Source organism: Phyllostomus hastatus, unplaced genomic scaffold (assembly GCF_019186645.2).
Source record: "Phyllostomus hastatus isolate PE091 unplaced genomic scaffold, TTU_PhHast_1.1 phas_contig_150, whole genome shotgun sequence".
NCBI lineage: Eukaryota > Metazoa > Chordata > Mammalia > Chiroptera > Phyllostomidae > Phyllostomus > Phyllostomus hastatus.
This window is the reverse complement of record NW_025333611.1, coordinates 13,491,156-13,513,245: the sequence shown is the minus strand read 5'-3', so window position 1 is coordinate 13,513,245 and position 22,090 is coordinate 13,491,156. Positions and strand designations below refer to the sequence as shown.

Below are 22,090 nucleotides of genomic sequence, written 5' to 3'. Positions count from 1 at the left end.
CAGGAACTGCACTAACATTCCCAGAGGGACAGAGAAACTGTCACTGTCCAGCATTCTGTACCAAAACCAACTGCTTGCCTTGGTCCTCAAGGTTTTCCCCCTCAGCCTCCCCTCAGCACTCACACTGTATGCTGTTTCAACCACTTCTGGAAAATAACTAGTCCAAACGATTAGAATGTTGAAAGACAAGCTCCCGACCCCTTTTCTAGAATAAGCAAGGATTGTGGGTTGAATACAGATGTTCCTCAACTTACAGTGGGGTTACATCTCAATAACCCATTGTCAACTGAAAATATCCTAAGTCAAAAATGCATCTAATACTCCTAACCTACTGAACGTCATGGCTTACCTCAGCCTACCTCGAATGTGCTCAGAACACAATATTCAACAGCACTGGCAGCGCATCGCGCTGTGTCAGTTGTTTGCCCTCAGGATCGAGTCGCTGACAGGAGCTGTGGCTCCACACCACTGCCCGGCACCGCAAGAGAGTATCACATTGCATGTTTCTAGCCCAGGAAGAGATCAAAATTCAACCAAATTGAAACATTTCTGAGAATAATGAGGCTCCTATTAGTAGTTATGCCAGAGCAATAGGTATAAACCAGGACTGCTGTGGGAGTACAGAGGTGTGTGATTAGCCTAGAGTTGAGAAACAGAGGGAATTTCCGTAGTGGTATGGGAAAGCACGTGGCGTTTGAAGAACTGAGAGAATTGGAGCCTGATTAGTCTTAAGGTGTGTGTATGTGTGTGTGTATGTGTAAGAGAGAGAGAGACAGACAGACAGAGAAACCGAGAGAGGTGGAGTGGTGAGACATGAAGCTGGAAAGATAATTGCAATGTCAGGTTTTGCAGATATAAAATGTTTCTTACCTTTAGAATTAACCGTGAGTGGTAGATTTTATTATTGGCCAAAATAGCATTCGTTTCTCCTCCTTCCTAACAGAAGTCATTCCTTATGTAACCACATACTTCAGAAGAAGCTGACCCAGCTCCAGTGGTGGGTCTAATTAATCTAAGGGTCATATCTGCCCTTTTTCCAGGGATTACCTCATGGGACACATGACCCAACTCTGGTCGATGGTACATTAGGGGAGTCTCTTGGAGGGTTTCTAAGGAAAGTTCTCTCATTCCAAGCAGGAAGCCACAAAAAGGGATTATCATGTCTTGATGTCATGTCTGTAATTGCTATAGCCATTTTAATTCCAAATCTGAGATTGATACAATAACTGATAGCAGAATGAAGAAATGAAAAAAAAGCAGGAATCTAGATGTCTTTGTGAGCTTCTAAATGACCAACCTCTGCCCTGCCTCTTGATGCTATCACATATGAAGTGACACTTGCTTTATTACCAAAGTCCTTTGAGGTGGGATTTTCTGTAATGTGGGTCTAATAATGCTCAGATACACCATGAAGCTTAAGAATGTAAACTAATGGCCTTGATTTTGTAAGAACCGGAGGAAGTGTGACCTGCATGTCACTTACTGTCACTCTCACTGGTTTGACAATTATAGTTGCTATTTATTTTACCTTTTATTATTTCCTATGTGATTCTTTTGAACATGCAACTAGTCTGGAAACTTTCTGAATCAAGAACTAAGATAAACCTTTTTTGTCTTTGTAGCCCTACAACCTTGTATATAATCCACAATTTTTGTCAATTATTAACCCCATGTTTATTCCACCCACACAGATTCTTTCAGAGGATGACCAGAATGCTATCTCTATTTGGAGGTAATAATTAGCCTCATCTTCACTGGCTCCCTCTTGAATGTGGAGGGAAATGCTGGATGAATGAGCAGGAACATGGTGGCTGTGAGGCCTGTTGCCCCCGAGTACTACTTGGAGACCAGCCTGGCATGGAAATGACCAGATGTTTGAAGCTGAGCCACTGCTGAGTGAAATAAATAAGTTTCCTTTCATACTTCCCATCTGCACAGACAGTTTCTGCATTGCAAAACCACTGGTGCCTATAATCTCACATGGCAGCAATTGATCTCTTAACCTCTTTCCTCCCTAAACTTGGAGTTGGAAGGCCCCGGAAGTCCTATTAGGCCACATGGGTGTGTGTACACTAGTGTCCATCTGCCAGGCACTCTTGGAAATAGTGTCTAACCTAACTCATTGCCTGGGTACACAGGTACTCCTGGACTTGACGGAATCACCTATAGAACATGAGCAAGGCCAGGTATAGGCAACAAGAAGGGAAGTAGGGTTTAGTAGGAACCGAGAAAAGATGAGGGTCCAAAGTGGGGTGTGCCAAAAATGGACTAATCTTACAGGTCAGGGCCAATCTCTCTCTCAATCTCTCTGTTCCTCTCTCCTCTCTTTCTCATTTGACGTTGCTCATTTTTTGAGTATACTTGTAATATATGCTCTTCGTGAAAATTTTAAGAAATGGAGGAATATATACAAACTATCAAAATCACCTATATATTTATCTCCTAATATTTTAGTATATATCCTTATATATTTTTCCTATCTATGTAATTATTTAGTCAACATTCCCAAAAGTTTTTAATGCATTCTATGTGTATCAGGCCTCTTACTAGATATTGGGAAAAAAGTTGTGATCAATATTATGCATAATCCTTTATCTCATGAATTTTGGTCTAGCAGAAGTGACATCTAGACACAGATCTGCACTAAGAAGTAATTAATCTCAAGTTTGGCAAACTTAACAAAGGACAAGCCCTGACTCTTTAGAGATAATGGGGGCCCTAGCCTAGCCTGCATGCATCCGGTAGTGCACCTAAGGAAAGGACCCAGAAACTGAGATCAGATGGTGAGAAATCACTGCCTAGTAAAGGGGGACATGTATTGGGCCAAGGAGGTAAGGGTAGGGGGCAGGCAGGGGACAGATGGGAGTGAGAAAATGCCTGGTAGATGGAATACCTTGCCCAAGGTTCTGATGAGGGGCAGGAAACTGGGGGCTGGATCCTACAGGGCAAGTAGACTACAAGCAGACTACAGCCCATAGGCCAAATCCAGCATTCCACCTGCTTTTTAAAATAAAGTTTTATCAGAATAGAGCCTGCCTAGTCATTTATGTACCGTCTATAGTTGTTTTCACTCTGTGATGTGGAAAATGAGTAGTTGCTACAGAAACTGTATGACTCTCAAAGCCTAAAATATTTACTATCTTCAATTATAGAAAATTTACTAGCTCCTTTTACTGACCTTTATGGAAAAGTTTGCTGACTTCTGCTATAGGGTCTTACAGCTGGACATGTGGTGGAATTTTTTTTATCACAAGTACAAGAAAGACTTTGAGAGGAAAGCAGAGAAGGAACCTAGTCAGGTTTCCTTCTAAAAGGAGCACTCTGGCCCAGGGGGAGAGGACAGATTAGCAATGGGTACTCTGTGTGGACACAGGGAGCTATAGAGTATCCAGGAGGGAAGGTTGGATGAGGGTGATGCCAAGTGGACAGAGGCAAGTAGGTGGGTTTGAGATCTCTTCGAGAGTTGTGTGGGACAGGACTTGGTGGCTGGTTGAATAGGGGAGACAGGTAGAGAGGCTTCTAGGAGCACTTCCAGATTTCTACCTGATATACTTGGGTGGATGGAGAGGGCGCACTGGTGGAGAAGCAGGATTGAAGGGGGAAGTCCTGGGCTTTTAGCTCATGGCCTAGCTGACCACAGTGAGTTAATATAACCCAGTCCCCTCATATTAGACATGTAGATTGTTTCTATATTTTTGTTTAAAAAAATAACGCTGTGGTAAGCTCATATGTGCATATTTCTGATTATTTCCTTAGGATACACTCCTTAAAACAAAACAGTTGGCATATTTTTAAGCTCTTTGATCTGTATTGCTATGTTGCCCTCCAGAAATGTTATTTCAATGTATACCTCCACCAGTATGTGCTACTGAGGCCAATATTTGAGGCCAATTGCCCCAAAATTGGATGTCAGAATTGGTTCTATGACTTTTTAAAAAATCTCTATTACTTCTATCTTAAGATACTGCTTTTTGAAAAATTGTTCATGTTTGAGGGGATTTTTGAAGTGCTAGTCTATACATTGTTAATGCCAAGAAGGAATATACTGGCTAAAAAGGACTCCTTGTGGTTAACTGGCCCAAATTCATAATGAGAGTCTAGCAGACATTGTTTACAGAGGCCTCTCACACACACACGGAAAAGCCACAGAATAGGAAAGGCCACATAAGCTACCAAGCCTTCAGCATTAGATTCTTTCCATCTGAGCCAAATCTTATAAAGGAGTTCCTGGAATTGTACTTTGACCAGTGGGCTGAGAGCTGCCCTGTCCAATCGAAGCTGTGTAGCTATATTCTCACTTGCATTGTTTGCCAACCAATCAGAGAGTCTTTCCACATCCTCAAGTCAGGACAGTGCTATTAGGACCAAACTGAGCAAATTTTTATTCCTCATTTGCATAAGAATGGACCAATCAGGGACTAGGGTGGGAACTTTATAAAAATCTGCCTCATCTCTGCCTGATGGGGAAGAGGAGAACAATTTTACTTTCTGCCAGAGCCTGAGTCTCTCTAGTTTGCAAACTGGTCACCTGAATAAATTTTCTTCTTTTACCACACCCCAGGTTGAGAACTCCTGTTAGCATTGGATTGGTAGCAGCGACCGTTTTGTTGACAATGTTGACCTTTTCGTGGTGGAATTAAGGACATTTCTTCAACACTGTGGTTGACATCCAAGGTAGGAATCCTGGCACATGAGCCTTTCCAGTTCCACCTTGCCTCGGTAGCATAAAAATTAATCTGAGTCACATTATACCCCTAATACATGTTAGGTGGGGTGTTGGGTCACATATTTTCTGTCCCAAAGAGGCCTTTGTTTATGTGGCACAGCCATCTCCTGACAAACTCAGAGCCTTTTATCCAGTCTGGTGCCCTGTACCTCTTGGCTCAAGGAGCAGGTCTGTAGCATGAGGGAAGCTTCCGAGGTCACAGTGTGAAGTGGGAGGTCTGGCTTTGGAGCCAAACATCCCTGAACAAGAACGCTGGATCAGCCTATCACTGGTTGTCTATCTTGAAAGGCCACATGACTGTTCTAATATCATTTTCTCATCTGTGAAATGGGAGTTTTAGTAGCTAGTTCATGAGTTTTTGTGAGGAGTAGCAGCAAAACCTGTCAGGGACTGAGTCCAGTCCCTGGCACTGAGTAGGTGTAGAATAAACAGTGCTTTATTGAAAAATAAAGCAGGGGTAGTGATGTCTGTGAAGTTTTGAGGGCCTGCTGCCCCCTGCTCCACACACAGCTCAGCCTGAGACTCTGAAGTCTGGTAGCATGCAGACTGATCACAGCTCCTTAATTAAGATTGAGGACCTTAAGACTGATTATGAGGAGGGAGTCATGATGAGTTAGGCTAATTTTGCAATCCCTGTTCAGGTGGTCAGCTCGCAAATGGAGGAAAGAGAATAGTGAATGTGGTGGGATGCAGGGCCTGTACCCCCAGATGTCTCTCTCACCTGAAATCTCTACTGAATATTTAGGTTAAAATGTTATCTTTAAAAAAATACAGATATCATCCCAGGAGGTACAAGATATTAGCACAGGTTCTAGAGTCGACTGACTTGGGGGTAAATCCCAGCCCTGTAATTTCCTAGCTATGTGACTTTGTGCAAGTTACTTCATGTCTCTGACCTCAGTTCCTTCATTTATACAATGGGAATAATAATAGGGTTTGGAGAGGAATAGATGAGGTAAAACCTGGGACCTACATGCCCGACAAAAGTTAGCTATTGTTAGTAGCTATTACTAAACCCTGAGAAGAAGGGGTGGGTGGCAACATGACTCCACTGAAAATAAGTTACTTTGTCCTTCACATGAGCGAGTTGCCCTGTGTATTATGCTTTACAAAATAAGCACTGTTTGCCATCCCTATTCCACTGATGAGTCTCAGAGAGGTGAACTGGTCCTGAGTCACAGAGCTTCATCGGGATGCCCTCGAGAAACAGGGCCCAGTGCACACCCCCTTTCAGCCATGGCCATAACAACTCTCCCATGTAACACCTCTACTTTCCCCAGGAGGGCCGGTGGTCCCTTGAAATCCACCTGCACCCTTCCCCAAGAGAGTCTGGAGAGCCCCCAAATGCTTTCCATTTCGGAGGGAGATAGGGCCTTTGGCTTGCAGAGCTACTTGCAAAAGCAAGGTCAAATCTCAAAGCCAGAGGCCACGGAGTTTTTATGCCTCAGTTCCTACAGCGATGACTCATCATTTAGAGATGAAAAATCACCTCTGACACAACATAGGCGACTTATTTACGGACGATTGATCCCATTGTGTGCTATGGCCAAATCCACTTCTGGCCTCACGCCTGGCGTGGTTGGGAAAACAGCACGGCTGATGCGTCCTGGGTACATTCCCATCTGTGGGGCATACTGTAGGTTCCTGGGGGAAGTGAGTCAACAGTCTGTCGATACTATGGATTTAGTGTCATCACGTGGGTTCCGGTGTGAGAGTTCTTAATAATGTTGCACACACACCCCCACCCCCACTAACCACAATTAGGATGGCAAACCCAGAGGCCAGACATAGAAGCCCTCACTCTTCCTCGAGCTCTAGATCTTCCGCCTGCTAGAGAACCCTTATTTCATTCAGTATGTGGTTGATCAGTGCCTGCTCCGTGCCCAGCACTGCCCCAGCATAGGGGAAAGAAAGTCTCCAGAAAATTGGGTATAATCCAGATGAAAGTGAGTGCAGACAAAAAGAATTATAAAGTATCCTCTGTTTATTAAGCATTTACTTTGTGCCACGTCTGCTGCACCAGGAACTGACAGTTTATCCTCTCCAAAACCCTTGGTTGTATGTCCTGTTGTTTTCCCCGCTTTACTCTTAATGAAAATAAAACACAGAAGGTTTAAAAAGCTTGCTCAGAATGGCACATTTGGGCCAGTGGTGGAGTTGGGTTTCAAACTGAAGTACAATCAATTCTTGCTATTTGTGGTAGTTATATTCTATAAAGTCTCCCCAAACACCAAATTAGCAAATGCTGAACTGTTGCTCCCAGGAGGAATCAGGGTTAGGCTCCTCCTGTTGTCCCATATCAGTTTCCAATGTGTGTGTTGGGCGACTCACATTTTTCACTGCTTTTCACATGTCCATAATCTGCTGCCAAAGTGTCAGGAGTCTTGGTTTTGGAATTACAAATACATTTTAGAAGGCAGCCAAATTCATAAAAACGGAATCTGTGACTAGTGAGGATTGGCTGTAGTCTTTTTGCAGAGCATGGTTCTTCTGCCCCTCTTCACACTTGACCCTGCTGTGCCCAGAAGCCTCCGGGATGCCTTCATGCCCTTGGGAACCACCTCACCTTGAGAGTATCCTGGACCTAGTGGTTGATTTCCAATGAATAGAATGTGGCTTAAGATGATAAGATGGCTTCTTTTATCTCTCTCTCTCCCTTCCTCCCTTCTTTCCTTCCTTCCTTCCTTCCTTCCTTCCTTCCTCCCTCCCTCCCTCCCTTCTACCTGATTTGTTTGTTTCTTTCTTCCTTTTTTTTTCCCTTTTTTACTCATTAGGCAGAAGTGATCTTAAGTTTCTTTGTCTTTTTTATTAAATTTGTTGGGGTGACATCGGTTAACATAGGTTTCAAGTGTTCATTTCTATGATAGAAGGGAAGAAGAGGGAAGAAGAGAGAGACTGAGCATAAAAAAATGAAAGAGCTCTGAGAGAACTATATGACTCCATCAGAAAAAGCAATATAAGGATAATAGGCAAACCAGAAGAAGAAGAGAGGGAAGAGGATTGGATAAGATGTCCCTTTGAAGATTTGATTATAAAAAGACTATAGCTTTCATCTTGGGCACTCCTTAAAAAGATGGTTTTAAACTAGTACAAGGAAAAAAAAACGCCAATGTGAAAAAGAATGTAGAATAACACATTGAACTTTTTGATCCCAATTATAGGTTTATGGATCTAGATCTGTGACCACTAGGGCAGTGGTCACGTGGACAGTGAGCATCAGACTCTCCTGGGGAGATTGTTAACATACGCATTCCTGGGTCCAGCCATCAGAGACTTCGACTGTATGGCCATGGGATGGGGCCCAGGAATCTGCTCTTAGACCAGGACCAAAGGTGATTCTGCTCTAGGTGTTTTAGGACCAGTGGGAGGCACCACAACTTTTGAGATCCTATGAGAAAACCCTACAGTCAGACTTGGTGTAACTAAAATGCTTTGGGACGCCCACCTCCAGGTCTCCTGTTGGGTGTCTCAGTGGCACCACAGCGCTTGCTCATACAGGGCTGACAGTGACCTAACAGACACACCTCAGAAAGCATAACTGTTCTACTTGAGATCTTGCCCCTGGAGGACAAGGCACGGGAGCTCTGGCTTTCCCTTATTCTTTTTTCATTCCTACGTCCTCCAGCCCAGTTCCATGCATACCAAATAGGTGGATTTTATCAGAAACCTTTAATACCTTAATGTAGAAATCTGTAGCTCCATCTGGGCTTTGGAGGGCAAAGAAGAGGGATCATCTGAATTTGAACCTCCTGTATAATATCACTAACACAAATATGTAAGGGTTCATTCCACTTTGTACACCAAGAGTTAGCATTTATGGGAATGTGGAGGTCAGTGCAGATTTTGCACAAGTGATTTTTTTTCTGCTTGGTGAGTTAGGCACTCACATCTCTCCCTTGAAGCAGCATTTTAGTTGCCGTGTGGGAGACAGTGAGAGCTCTCTTTTAGAAGGTGGTCCTGCACTTTCAGATTGCCTTTTGGTCAATCCCCTGCTGCCTGCTCCAGAGCCATTCTTTCCTGAGGTATTCACTCTTCCCACAAGGGAGAAATGAATGTGTCATTGCAGTTTTGCAGGGGCAATGCATCATTTCAAGGGTGGACCGGGCTCTTCAGCTTATACTCTGACCATGCTGTGAATGCTCAGTTCAGACCACTGGGTTTCTGCAACCTGACTTCTCATCTAGTGGATATCAGGGGTGGTGGGAAGTGAGTGATGCCATGCAGTTTCATGAAGATACTTATTCTAATGAAATATTTCAAGTTCCAGTGTTCTAAATCTTGTTATGATATGTACTATAGGAAGGAGTGTGTGTGTGTGTGTGTGTGTGTGTGTGTGTGCACGCGTGCCTGTTTATGGAGAACACATCAGGTTTATCTCCTCATCTGTTAGAATAACAAAAAACACAGCTCAGGCAAAGACAGAAAACAGAGCTCAAGATGTCCCATCTGTGACACAGAATAGCCAGGATATTTCATGTAATGACTTTAAACTACAGTGAAACCCCAAGACTTAGGAGCACAGATGCTGGAGTGAATCTGGGCTCCACCACTCACAGACTCTGTGGCTTTGGGCACCCTCCATAACCTTTCCAAGTCTCAGTCTCATCAGAAAAATGAAAGTAGTGAAGGTATTCCCTCATTGGGTTATTACAAAGATGAGATTGTATATGCAAAAGTGCTTATGTGCCTGGCATGTAGCAGTTGTTCAGTAAGTGTTAGCTTTGTATTCATCAGGTTTTCATTCAAAATACATGGAGTGCCTTTTTGTGCACCAAGCACTGTTTCTAGGTACTGAGGATAAAGCAGTGTACACACAGACAGGAATCCCTGCCTTCGTGCCAAAAGGGGTCAGACAAGTAAAATGCAGCTTAGATGGTGATGAGTGGTATGGCCAAAAACAAGTCAGGGGAGGGTGCTGGTAATGGCAGCCTGGGCCCAGGCCCTGTTCCTGGTGTGTGCCTGTGCTGTGCAAGGACTGCAGTGTGGGATGTAAGGAGTGGCCTGAGGTCCTAGGCAGCTTGTGATGACTGAAGAAGTCTGAGATAAAACACACAACGGGATTATGCTGACTTGGCAGAGAGTATTTGGGGGTGAGATGGGGACATGGGGTCTTTCAGGAGCACAAAGAATTCTGGGTTCCTTTTTTATCCCTTCTATGAATTAGTGCAGCTGGAGAAGGGGTAGTTTTATAGTCCATTATTACTCTCTTTGCCATCAAAGGTTTCCCAACTTGGGGTCAGCAGATGAGATGAAGGGGTCTTCAGGACCTCCAGAATTTTTATTGCAGAATAAGGTACATTTGTGCAGGGAGATAGTTCATAAATTTTATTCCATTCTCACAGAATCCGTGACCAGATCAGGGCTGGGACTGCTTGTCTCCATGATTCATGAGATGGGTAACCACACCAGCCAGTGCGGGTTTATGCCTGATGTTTTTGCATAACTGAATAGGACTCCCTTTTATCCTCCAAACTGCCTGGATGACTGACTTTCTGGTGTCCCAAGCTGGAAAGCCCCCGCCTTAGTTCTTTGTTTGATATACATCTGCATCTCAGGCTTGAGAAGAATTCTCAAACACTGTTCAAGCAAGATGTTGGGACCACAGGTCATACTGCTCACTAACTGCCTAGGCTGATGTCCCCGGGTAGCACCTGATTGCAGAAACAGGGACAGGAGTGGCTCTACTTTAGGAATCAGGGGTAAATTTTCAGAAGATTCCTTCCAATGTGCTGGAGAGCATGTTTCTGTTCTTTCCCTTAAGCCCACTTTCTCGTGTTTCCTCATCTCCCCAAATTGATATTATGACATTGAGCAACTTGGGCAGTAGGCAGGAGCACAGAGCACCTGGATAATCAACAGGATAGATGATCAGAGCTGACAGTCCCTGACACTGGGGACTTAGGTGACAAAAACCCCCAATCTGTTTCCACTGAACCGAACTTGAGATATGTGTCTGCATGTCCTCAGGGCTTTTCTACAGTGGTGGTTGGAGTATCCTCCCCCTCCGACACTTAAAATGCCTGAATTTTGTTTCTTTATCAGCAATATAAACAAAGGTAAATTAAAAAAGCTAAACAGCACAAAAAACCAACAGTTAAATATAGACAAGTGGACCAAATATTAGAATTAAGAATTAGAATATCAGAATTAACTTATAATTTTTTAGAGAAAGTCACCTGACTTTCTGCCTTTTTCTTTTTTTTATCTCTTTGGTCTCCTTATGAGTTACCACTTCGTCTCTAGAAGAAAAATTTTGGCTAATGAATTTGGACTACTTTGGGTCTTTTAACCTTGGAGAGCCAGGAAAGAGTTAGGTTAAGCATAAGAGAAAGACGGGAAGAGAAAGAAATGGGGGATCAGAGTGTCCATTGAGACACATATTTCAGCCTCACTTCTCTTTATCATTTTTCGGGGGCTTAGGTTTGGAGGTCTACATACTTCAGTGAATCATGTTAAATTTGCTCTAGGGCTTTGCTGTAATAAGTTGTATCGCACCAGAGATGGGTTTTCCAAATGACTGCTACAGGCATACCTTGCAGTTTTGGTTTCAGACCACTGTAATAAAGCAGAACTAGTAATAAAGTGAGCTGTGATCTTTGTGTTAGTGGAGGGTCCTGCAGTTTGTAAAAAACCACAACACCTATAAAGGACATTAAAGCAAAATGCAACAAAATAAGGTATGCTTGTATTTATTATAGAATTGTTAAACATAACACAAGATTATCCAATATAAAAGTATCTGATTTGTTTAAACCAAACCTCCCTAGTAAGCCACACTACCATGCAGGCGCATACACGTTCCTTTGGGACAGGGGGATGCCTTCATACCCCAGTCTTTTCACAGGGGCTTGCAGGTCCACATGGGTGTGGATGGGAGCTCCGGATGCTCTCTTTTTTCCATAAGTCACCTAACCTAGCACTGGGGACTGGATCCAGGGCAAGGCCCAGAATCCCCCACCAGAGGCAAGACCCTCGAGCACAGGAGCACACCCGGACAGCATGCCCTACAGTGGGAGCTAGTGCTATGTCAGCACAGAAGCTCAGGGTCCTCATTCTTGGTAAACCCTACCAGTCTAATGAGTATATGTGCTGGCTCTGCTACCTCCACCTGTCAGGCTAAAATGTTACATATATACAAACCAAGCAACCCTAATATGTTCATCCTGACATTACACATATGCAAATAAGGCAACTCTAACTAACATGTTGATCCTGGTATTATGCAGTTGGCCCTCCCTGCAACATTGGCAGCTCTAGTGAGTTCTCTGGCCTTGAGACTTGTCTCTCTGCCACCTTGATTTGGAAGCCCAGGTTCTTCTCCATGGTAAATTTCATGGCCCCTAAGTTTCCTTCTATAATGTCTGGTCCAGACTAGAGATGCCTAAGTTTCCATCTCAGGGAGGACCTTCCCAAGGACCACCTCTGTCCTTTCTAGAGAGTAGATCTGCATCTGTGACTGCCACCTGCAGGGCTTGGCACACCAAGGGCAGACTGCCATGGCCTCCTCACTTTGAGTGAGGGGAGCCCACGGTCCTCTTCAGTTGAGGGCATGCGAGTAAGAACCCCCTGAGAGTAAAGGGGAGGGAAAACCTCGCCTTCTACATCTCCAGTGGCTATTGGCAGGGTTTTTTTTTAAAATCTACCATTCTCATTTTATAGATAAAAACAAACAAACCACAAGCCAAAGATGTTCTGTGATTATTCCAAAGTCTCATACCTTCCTAGTTGGTAATAGATCGGGGATGAAGATCCAGGTCTTCTGATCTTTGGCCCAAGCTATCCCCCGCTCTCCTTTTCCTCTTGTCATCATTCTGGGTGTGTTATCCTGGGGGAAAGCTATTACTCTGTCTCTTTCTCTCCCTCCCAGCTGAGGCCCTTTCATTTGTTTGCACCTTCCCTGCTAGGCTGTGGTCTTGAATTTCTCAAGTATTGCAAGTGTGAATTGCCTGGGGTTACATCTCCTGGTTGGAGTCTATGGCAGTCAATATCTTCCCAGGATGGGATCTCTCAGCAAGACTCCAGCCAATAAGTGGCAAGCAGGCAATCAACAAGTGCTTATTAGTCTCCTGATCTTTGTTCAGCTTTCTGAAGATGTATTACATTTAATTCCTCCTAGAGCAAGTGACAGACATTCCTGTCAAAGTTGCTTAGGAGGAATTCATTGACCCCAGAATGCAAGCATGAATATGAAGTCATGGGAAGGGCAGGGCCACAGCTAGAACTTGGGAAAACTGGAAGCAGAAACTTAACATCAAGACTCTGTTTAGTTCTCATATGCACCAGACCTCATTCTCCACATACTCGGAAAAGGTCTGTGAGTGTTTCCTGATTTTACCCTTACTGCTTCCGCCACTGGAGAGAGAATGCCTTCCTCACTGTGAGTCCTCCAAAGCCTGTGGAAATTCTCCGATTGGTCTGATCTAGGTCAGGTGGACAAAATAGCCATGGCATGGGTGGGGAGTGAGGGGGTACCACCCAACGTGAACCAATCAGCTGTGATCTGAGGTGGCTCCTGTTGTGCTTATAGGACAGCTTCCCTTGGGAGGTGGTTTCACAAAGGAAGGAAAGGGAGGCTTAGAAAGACTGTCTTAGGCTGCTTATAGACTGGATGGCCTAAACAGACTTTTATTTCTCGCCATTATGGAGGCTGGAAGTCCAGAGTGCCAGTATGGTTGGGTTCTGGTAAGAGCTTTCCTCCTGGCTTGTACACAGCCACCGTCTCAGTGTCCTCACCTGAGCTCCTCTCTGTGACTGAGCACAAAAGGTGAAGAGTGAGTACCAGCTCTCCAGTGTCTCTCTCTCTTTTAAGATTTTATTTATTTATTTTTTAGAGAGAGGGGAAGGGAGGAAGAGAGAGAGACGTTAATGTGTAGTTGCCTCTAGCACATCCCATACTGGGACGTGGCCTGCAACCCAGGCATCTGCCCTGGCTGGGAATCAAACCAGTGAGCCTTTGGTTTGCAGCCCATGCTCAATCCACTGAGCTACACCAGCCAGGCTCCAGTGTCTCTTTTATAAGGGTCCTAATCCCAGCCTGAGAACTCCACCCTCATGACCTCATCCAACCCTAATTTTCTTCCAAAGGTCCCCATTCTCCATTAAGGGTTAGATTTTCAACACATGAATTTCGGGGACTCACAAACATTCAGTCCATAGCAGACAGAAGATATTGCATCCAATATATCTGGCCACAGAATCTTACAACTAAATGGGGAGTTAAGATTTACATATAGAAGCAGCAGTGATAAAAGACTGCAGGTCACTGATGTGTCATTGATTATTTGGAGGAGGCCAAGAAGAGGGCAGGTGTTATCAAGGATGATACTGTTACGGCACAAAAGCAGGGGCCCAGGGCAGCCGAGGCAATATACTATGACCCGAAAGGAACCCCCCAGGTTCGTTATGTCCGCCACCAGAGGAAAGACATCTCTCAATGCCCGAGATTCATGAAAAGGAAAGGAATTTATTATTCATTTGAAATAACACAAACTAAAGTTCCTCACAAATGCACTTAGTCCTCCCAGCACCCTCCACGTGGTAAAAGGGAGCACTTCCAAAGCCTCGTGGTCCTGACTCTCACCCAAGCCTCATGGTCCCAACCAAGACACCAAAGCTGCGTGGTCCCAAACAGATGTGTGGTCCCAAAAAGAGAGACGCCCAATGGCTGCTGTGCCTCCGTTTAAATCCCAGCGCTAATCTTCCTCTGCAGCCCCATTTCCGGCTCCTCCCACAATTGGCCACAGCTGCCCACATTCTGGGCAGGTGTGGCCCTATGGTGTGGAGCTGATTATCTCCAAGCTCTTCTGGACCTTATTACAAATCCCTGTTTGGGGCTCCCCTCTTGGCTGCACCCTGTTACAATACCACACAAAGCTGTCCTCAGACTGGGGTAGAAGGTGCTTGAATTGAACACGAGTATGTCCCGGGGATCCATCATTCTCTCAGCCTGAATCCTGGAATAAAGACACATAGGGGCAGATTTAAACCTAAATCACAGATTAAAGTTTAGTTTGGCCCAGCTGAGCCAAGCCAATTCAAAGTTAACCTAATTCCCAGAAACGTGAAATAGATACTTCTTGTTGTAAATCATTGAGATTGGGTGACAGAGGGGGTGAGGTGGGGGGGCTGGTATTTGTCACATAGCATTATCACAGCAGAAAATCTGAACACTATACTGAATATCCCTCCACCTACTTTGGTGGGGCATAAGCCATCAAGAAAATGCTGCATGGCTGTGGCTACTTCTCAGGCACAAAGTGCCCCAAATTCTCTGCTGGTTGCAGAGTATTAAAGAAAAAGTTCATGCAGTGAACCCACTGCTTTATTCCCTACACCATGATGCTCAGGATCCAGACATAGCAAGAAACAAACATGAGGCTCCCTGCATGTGACCTGTTCATACTGGAAAATCTGCCTTACAGATACTCCTCCCACAGCTTGAATCTTCGTAATGCAAATTAGATGTGGTGACTCGAGAGCACACAGTCTTAACTGTGTAGCACATCGGGGTTCTGATATAAACCCCAGAGGAACTGGAACCACTGGAAAGAGACAAGATGGTACCTGTCACGTTGGCTAGTTTCTCAGTGTGGCTTCTGTCTTGTTGGCTATGCGTGGTTGTGAACTCCGCTACAATTGATTTCATTTTATGCTGACAGTGAACAGTGAAGGTGATAAATCTGTGAAAGAAATTCTCTAACTCCGAATTTCTTTTTCTCCAATGCTACAAGTTTCTCGTTTGTTTTAAATGGGAAGCAGTCAAGGATAATGGTTCAGAATTACATTTCTTTGATTTAGAGTTTGAACCTGGGGAAGCCCCATGAAGAAATAGTGTGAAAATGGCTTGAGCTCTCAGCCTCGGTGTCTTCATTTTTAAAATGAAGGATGATAATAGTGTTTATCTCAGAGGATTATGATGAGTCATAAAATAATCTGTGAGGCCCTAGCAGAGTGCCTCACTGACAATAAGCAGTCAATAAATGATAGAAAGTATTACAGGGCAAAGGTGGTTAATGTAACTTTTCTTAGGAAGGCGGCTGTTCATTACAGAAAGGCATTTACTTTGACCTTTTTATTATTGGGAGAAAAACAATTTAGGACCCAAATCATGATTAATTTATATGCTATGTTTATGAACAACTAAGCTTTCTCCACTTTGGTTCTCCAAGAGGAATAAGGGTCAATGACACAAAAAAGTTGGACTCACTGTGAAATGAATCCTTCCGGAAACTTAATTTGGTTGAGATCAAACAGACCAGCCTCTCTGGTAATGAACTGCGGGCAGCCTCCCAGGCGAACATGTAGTGCACTTGGATGCCTCCGCACACACCACGCTGGAGGGACAGCAGCTGTGCTGAGGGCAGCCAAAGTGAAATTCTCCTCCAGCAAATTTGCCAGGAAGATAAGGAGAACATTCCAACAGCTAATACAGTGCCCAAATGGCAGGTCGCCTCCTTCTCAGCTCTACTCTTTTCCTGATTGCAGAGAACACCAGCATGGACAGCCTTGGGTTTATGGAAAATAAACCCAAGTTTATTCCTTCAGTTGCCAAGGAAAGTTTAGTTCTTTTTGGAAACTGCAAGTTGATAATGGTTGTGATTTACAAGAAAAAAATTGGTTGTAAGACAAATTTGACTGTTTACCTTGAATGATCCTATAGACTGTAGTTGCATGTGTATGTTCGTGCACATGGCAGGTGCCTCTTGTTTGAAATAAGCCAGCAATTTTCACTTTTATATTACATGAATCAGCCATTAAATGTAATATTTTCTCCACTACCTAAGTATTCTGTTTCCCAATCCTTTTGCTTTCTCCCAGCCACATCAGAATGCACTGAACTCAGAGATGAAACTAGGGAAGTTTACAAATTTATTTTCTGTGACACAGAGCTTGGAATTTGCTCCCATTGAGATATATAAATAGATAGATAGATAAGGTCTGGCACAAATAATGCCCCTTTTTATTACAAAATCATAAGCTTGTAATTCTGTAACATAACAATATCACACTTATACAACCCCATGAGATTTTAAGTGAAATGCTCAAATTGAAGCTATAAATTATTATACCCATATTATTACCCTGCCAACCACACTCAAGCAGGCCTTACTCCTGCTGGATCCTGTATGTATATGTGTGTGTGTGTGTGTATACAATATATAATTATGTATTCATTATTAATTATAATTTCTGAGTGTACTCAGAAATGATTTAATGTGTAACCCTAGAGCAAAGATCAGTATGCCTTATGAAAAATTAACAAAGGGTCACTAGTAAAAAACCACTTTCTTTTGTATTTTTAAACAAATATAAGACTTCAGCTCTCTGAGAAAAAAGAATAGGGGATATATTTGTATTTCTTTGAAGGCTAATGTTGTTAATTATCCTTTCATGTGCTTCTTGATCATTCAAGTATTTTTTCTGTGAAGTGTCTGCTAACATTTTCCCCATTTTAAAAAATTGTATTTTTATTTTAAATTATTGATCTATAGGAATGTTTAATACATATACACTTGATATGATTACCAGTAATTTGCTGTCTTGCTATTTGTCCCTCTTCTTTTGTTGACTCCTTTTGAATTAGTCAAGTATTTTCTAGTTTTCCATTTCATCTTTTCTAGTGGCTTTTACCTATACTTTGTTTTATTACTTTAATACTCATCTTGAGTCTATAATCATCTTTTAATTTATCACAGCCTACCTTAAATTATTTTTATACCAACCCATGAGCAGTGTTAGAACCTTACAGAAGTATAATTCCATTTGTCCTGCTTCTGCCTTTTGAGCTGCTTGTCATATATTTTACTTCAGACATATTAGAAACCTGAGAATATATTCTTATATATTCTTTATTCTTTATATATATTCTTATATATATTCTTAAACATTTAATGGTCTTATCAAGAAACATTTTAAATCTTCTATTATATTCATACACATATTTATTCTTTCAAGTGCTTTTCGTTTCTCTCTGAAGCTGTGAATTTATATCTGGGCCATTCTTCCTTCAGCCTGAGTATTTTCTCTTCACATTTTTGTAGTGCACGCCTGCTGGTCATACATTCTCTCAGTGTTTGATTGTCTGAAAATGCCTGAGTTTTGCCTTCATTTTTGAAGGATATTTTCACTGATGAGAACATTTTAAATCGACAGGTTTGTTTCTTCCAGCACATTCAAGGTGTTGTGGTGTTGTTTCTGATAGAAGTCAGTTAAAATTTTCATTGTTGCTCCCATAGATGGCATGATTTTTTTCCTAACTGATTTTAAGATTTTTTATTTATCTTAGGATTTTAGCAGCTTGACTATAATGTACCTAGGTGGGGTTTTTCTTTGTGTTTATTCTGCTTTGTGTTAGTTATGCTTTTGAAATGTTGGTGGGTTGAAGTATTTTATCGTTTTGGAAAATTTGGGGCCATTATCTTTTCAAATATTTTTTATTTTCTAGTCTCTCTTCACTATTTATGAAACTTCAATTACACGTGTTAGTTGAGCTTATATTGTTCCACAGGTCTTTGATGTTATTATTTTCAGTTTATTGTTTTCTCTGTGCTCCAGTTGAATAAACCTGTTGACTCACGGTTTGCTAACCCTTTGTTCTGCTCTTAGGCCTATCAAATATAATTTTTAAAGATATGGTATACTTCAGTTATAGAATTTCTGTTTGGTTCTTTTGTATAATTTTTATTTATTTGATAAAATTCTCCATCTCTGACTCTACTTAATCTTTCATTTTCTCTCAGTTCTTTAACATATTTATAATAATTGCAAATGAATCCTTTTGTAACAATTTCATCATATGGCCCATCTGTGGGTCTGAGCCTGTTGACATGCATCTGTGTCTCTTCACTATGAGGCACATTTTTCAGCTTCTTTAGGGTCATGACTGTTTATTGTATTTCACACACAGTGTGTAAAATGCCAGTAGAGACTGAAATAGATGATCATTTCTTCCCTTTTGTTTGACATGAAGCTTTTACTAGGGGCTGAACTCATCGATTTAACTAGCAGATGAGCTGAACTGGGGCTGGATGGCCAGTGGAGTTAGATTTAGTTCACCTCTGGTTTAAATGTCTTGAAGGAGATTGGGCCCCTCCCTCCAAGGTTTTGGGATCTAAGCTCCACAAGACTGAGAAATCTCTCTCTCTCTGCTTTCCACACCTTATTCCAGGCTTTCTGATCAGGGACTCACAGAATAATATTCCTATGGGGGAAACTGGTGGGTCTGGAGCTTTTCCAGGTCCCAGTCTGCCACGCCAGCCTGTGCACGGCCTGGAACAGTGTGGCCAACTTCTCCTTGTTCCCACCACGAGGCTTTGCCTGTGGCCAGCTTGCCTCTCACCAGACTCAGCAACTCCCCTCGAGGTGAATGTCGTCTCCTGTCTGTACGCGTCTAAAAAGGCCTTCTTCTTCTCTGGATTCAGATTATACGGATTTTTTTTTGTTTTGTATTCATAGACTTTAAAGGCTTTAAAGCGAAATAAGATTTTTTAGTTTGTCTATTTTTGTTGTTTTTATGGAATGACAGTCTTTTATGGACCTCTATATTCTGATAATAGAACTCATGAATTTGATTCTGATGAGTGAAATAGATTACTTCAACACTCCATTTTATTGTTTAAATAAGGTGTTTAGTCACTTAGCAAATTATAATCTACTTACAGATCATTTTTCCCATCTGTTGTGCCCAAAGCCAGCTAACCTTTAAGATTGCACTTCACAGCTTCTGAAAAGTTTGCGATAGAGAGATATGAAAGACCTATTTTACAGAAGGGAATGAAGGCTAACTAATATTTGTTAAGTGCTGTGATGGAGCAGTATGTCCCTAAGAGCTCTGCTTGGCCCCTTACATACATCATTTTCTTTTTTGAACTGCAGAAATATTTATTGGGCCTTTACGCCAGGGTGGAGGAAACTGGTGGAGATGAAGGGCGCATGGGAACAATGGGATCACGATTCCAGCCAGGGAACATGACTGGAGATGAGAAATAGGTCTTTCCAGGGGAGGAGAGGAGCTGAACTTTAAGGTGTTAGATGTGAGAATGAATTTACTTGTTCCTGATTTAGTGAATACCAGGAACCGGGAAGTGCAGTATCTGGACCCCACGTGCAAGCTACACGTGTTAATGCTGGATTCTCTATTCAAAATATGACCCTTATGCACCACCTTATGTCTTATCTCAACTGTAACACAACCATGCAAATGTGGGATGCTTAGCTATCCTGACTTTTTCACCACAGTAAGGAATTTTAGTTACTTTCTCTGTTCTGTTTCCTGGGAAAGATTTTGTTTGTCATTGAAATAATGACACCACATGGCACTACCCTAAGGTGAAGGGCTGGCTCCAGTGCTTTTAATACAGCTTGGGCACAACTGATGAAATTGTGGGAAAGCCACATTATTCTCTGTGGGAAGCGGTGCACTTTGAAGGATGTTCTCCCAAAGTCACAGCGATGCCTGCTGAAAAGAAAATGAGCAGTTTCTTCGTGTTCTTATCACTTAGTGCTTATTTCCACTCTGTGCAATTTCACTTGCCATGCAGTTCCTCTCCTCTTCTTTCTCCTCCTACTTCCCAAGCATTCCCATCCCTTTCTCCTCTTCCTTTTCTTTTTTCTTTTTCTTCTCTCAATAAAATCATAAGTCCTGGTAGTGATTTCACTAATATTATTTTATTTCTCACTTGGGGGTGATGATGTTATTTTATCATTATCCTCTTAACGCTTTCACATAGTGCATTTACATTTTTCAAAACCCTTTTAGATGTAATAATAATGATGGTAATGATGATGATGATGATGATAGCTAACACGTGGTGCACTTACTCTTGTTGGTTACTATTGTAAGTGCTTTACACGTATTAACTCATTAAAGACTATCAAAAGCCCTTTGAAACAGTTACAATTTTTATCTTCATCTTGCAGATGAGGAAACTAATTCACAGAGAAATAATTTGCTCCTTCAATTTACAACTGACAGAACTGTGATTGTAACCCAGGCCATCCAGTTCCAGGGTAGATGCTTTTAAGCACTGCCTCAAATCATCTCTCATTTAAATTACTTTAGCTAATTTTTATTCTAAGCCATGAGGTCTTTAGGGAAGATACTACTTTTCTTATTTTAAAGATGAAGAAACTGAGCTGAAAACTGGTCAGAATGCCCTGAAATGATGGGTTTGCACTAACTCTCCGGGGAGAATAGGTCTTCAAAGCCTTTGGAGTGGGAGGAAAGTGTGTGTGTGTCTTCTCAGGGCCTCAGATGTTTAGGGAAGCTCTCTCCCTTACATCTTTATTCCAGGCCAAAGTATCAGGAATACTTAGGGCTGAAAATAATAGAAAACCTAACTAAAAGTGACTAACACCATAGATAGATTTATTTCTCACTGAAAAAAGGCAGAAGTGCCAGGGATGGTCGGTAATGCAGAAAAATCATCAGAACCCAGGCTTTTTCATTCTGACATTCTCAGCATTTTAGCTCTTTATCCTCATCCTTGGAGGCCTCATGATTGCAGAGTGGCTGCCCTGGCTACAAGCATCACATTATCTCCCGACCACATACAAAGACAGAAGCAAAAGCAGCCAAGGGGTTGAGAAGTTGCTTTACATGTGTCTATCTTATATCAGGAAGGAAAATATTTCTCATAATACTTCCCCTTCTGTTTCATAGACCAGTACTGGGGCATGTGGCCACCCATCACTACAAGGAGAGGATGGAAAAGTGAGTACGTGACAAAATGAAGTCGAGTGCGTCATGACTGAATTAGCAGAAGCAATCACAATTCATCCCTCAGGGCTGTGCACGCGGCAGCCCAAACAAAATCAGAGTTCTGTCAGTGCTATATCGTGTGCATGGTAATTTACTTTAAATTACTTCAGAATAAGTGGTGTGATGTGTATATGTGCAAGTAAATACTAATCAACACTCCAGGAATGAGTGGTTAATTAGTATGTGAAGAGTCCTTATCTGAATCAATAACTTTGGGTTAGTTAATTAGCATAAGGGGTGTTAGGAATAAGTTTTTATTGGCAAAATGAGTTGTGTTTCAGATCAGTTAGGAGTGGGACAGCAGGACCCACAACTTGTGCATGGGTAAGGTAGAAGGAACTAGTATGCTTAGCTGTCAGTAGCACAGGTGGGAGTTCTAGAGCCCTGCGGCCTTGCATCCTCCCATAGAGGATCCCACCTGCTGGCTTAGTAATAACAGGGCCTCCAATTACACTTTAAAGGGATCTTTTTCTGATGGAGCTTTCTGCAAGAGGCTTGACAGGGAACCTGAAGGCAGAGAGAGGAGGAGTCTCTCCAAAGACACAGAGCTGTTGTTCGTCTACTTGCTAATAAACGTGTATGCTTGGTGAATTTTGGCTGATACT

At 42.5% G+C, this 22,090-nt stretch overlaps 1 long non-coding RNA gene across 1 annotated transcript in view; it reads left to right on the top strand.

Moving 5' to 3' along the window:
- Nucleotides 1-21,468, top strand: part of LOC123813252 — a 30,337-nt gene extending 8,869 nt beyond the window's left edge. The window contains exons 2-3 of the long non-coding RNA XR_006784695.1: nucleotides 4,562-4,674; nucleotides 21,387-21,468. This is a non-coding gene — a long non-coding RNA (uncharacterized LOC123813252). The remainder of the gene's footprint in view (nucleotides 1-4,561; nucleotides 4,675-21,386) is intronic.
- The last annotated feature ends 622 nt before the right edge of the window (nucleotides 21,469-22,090 follow it).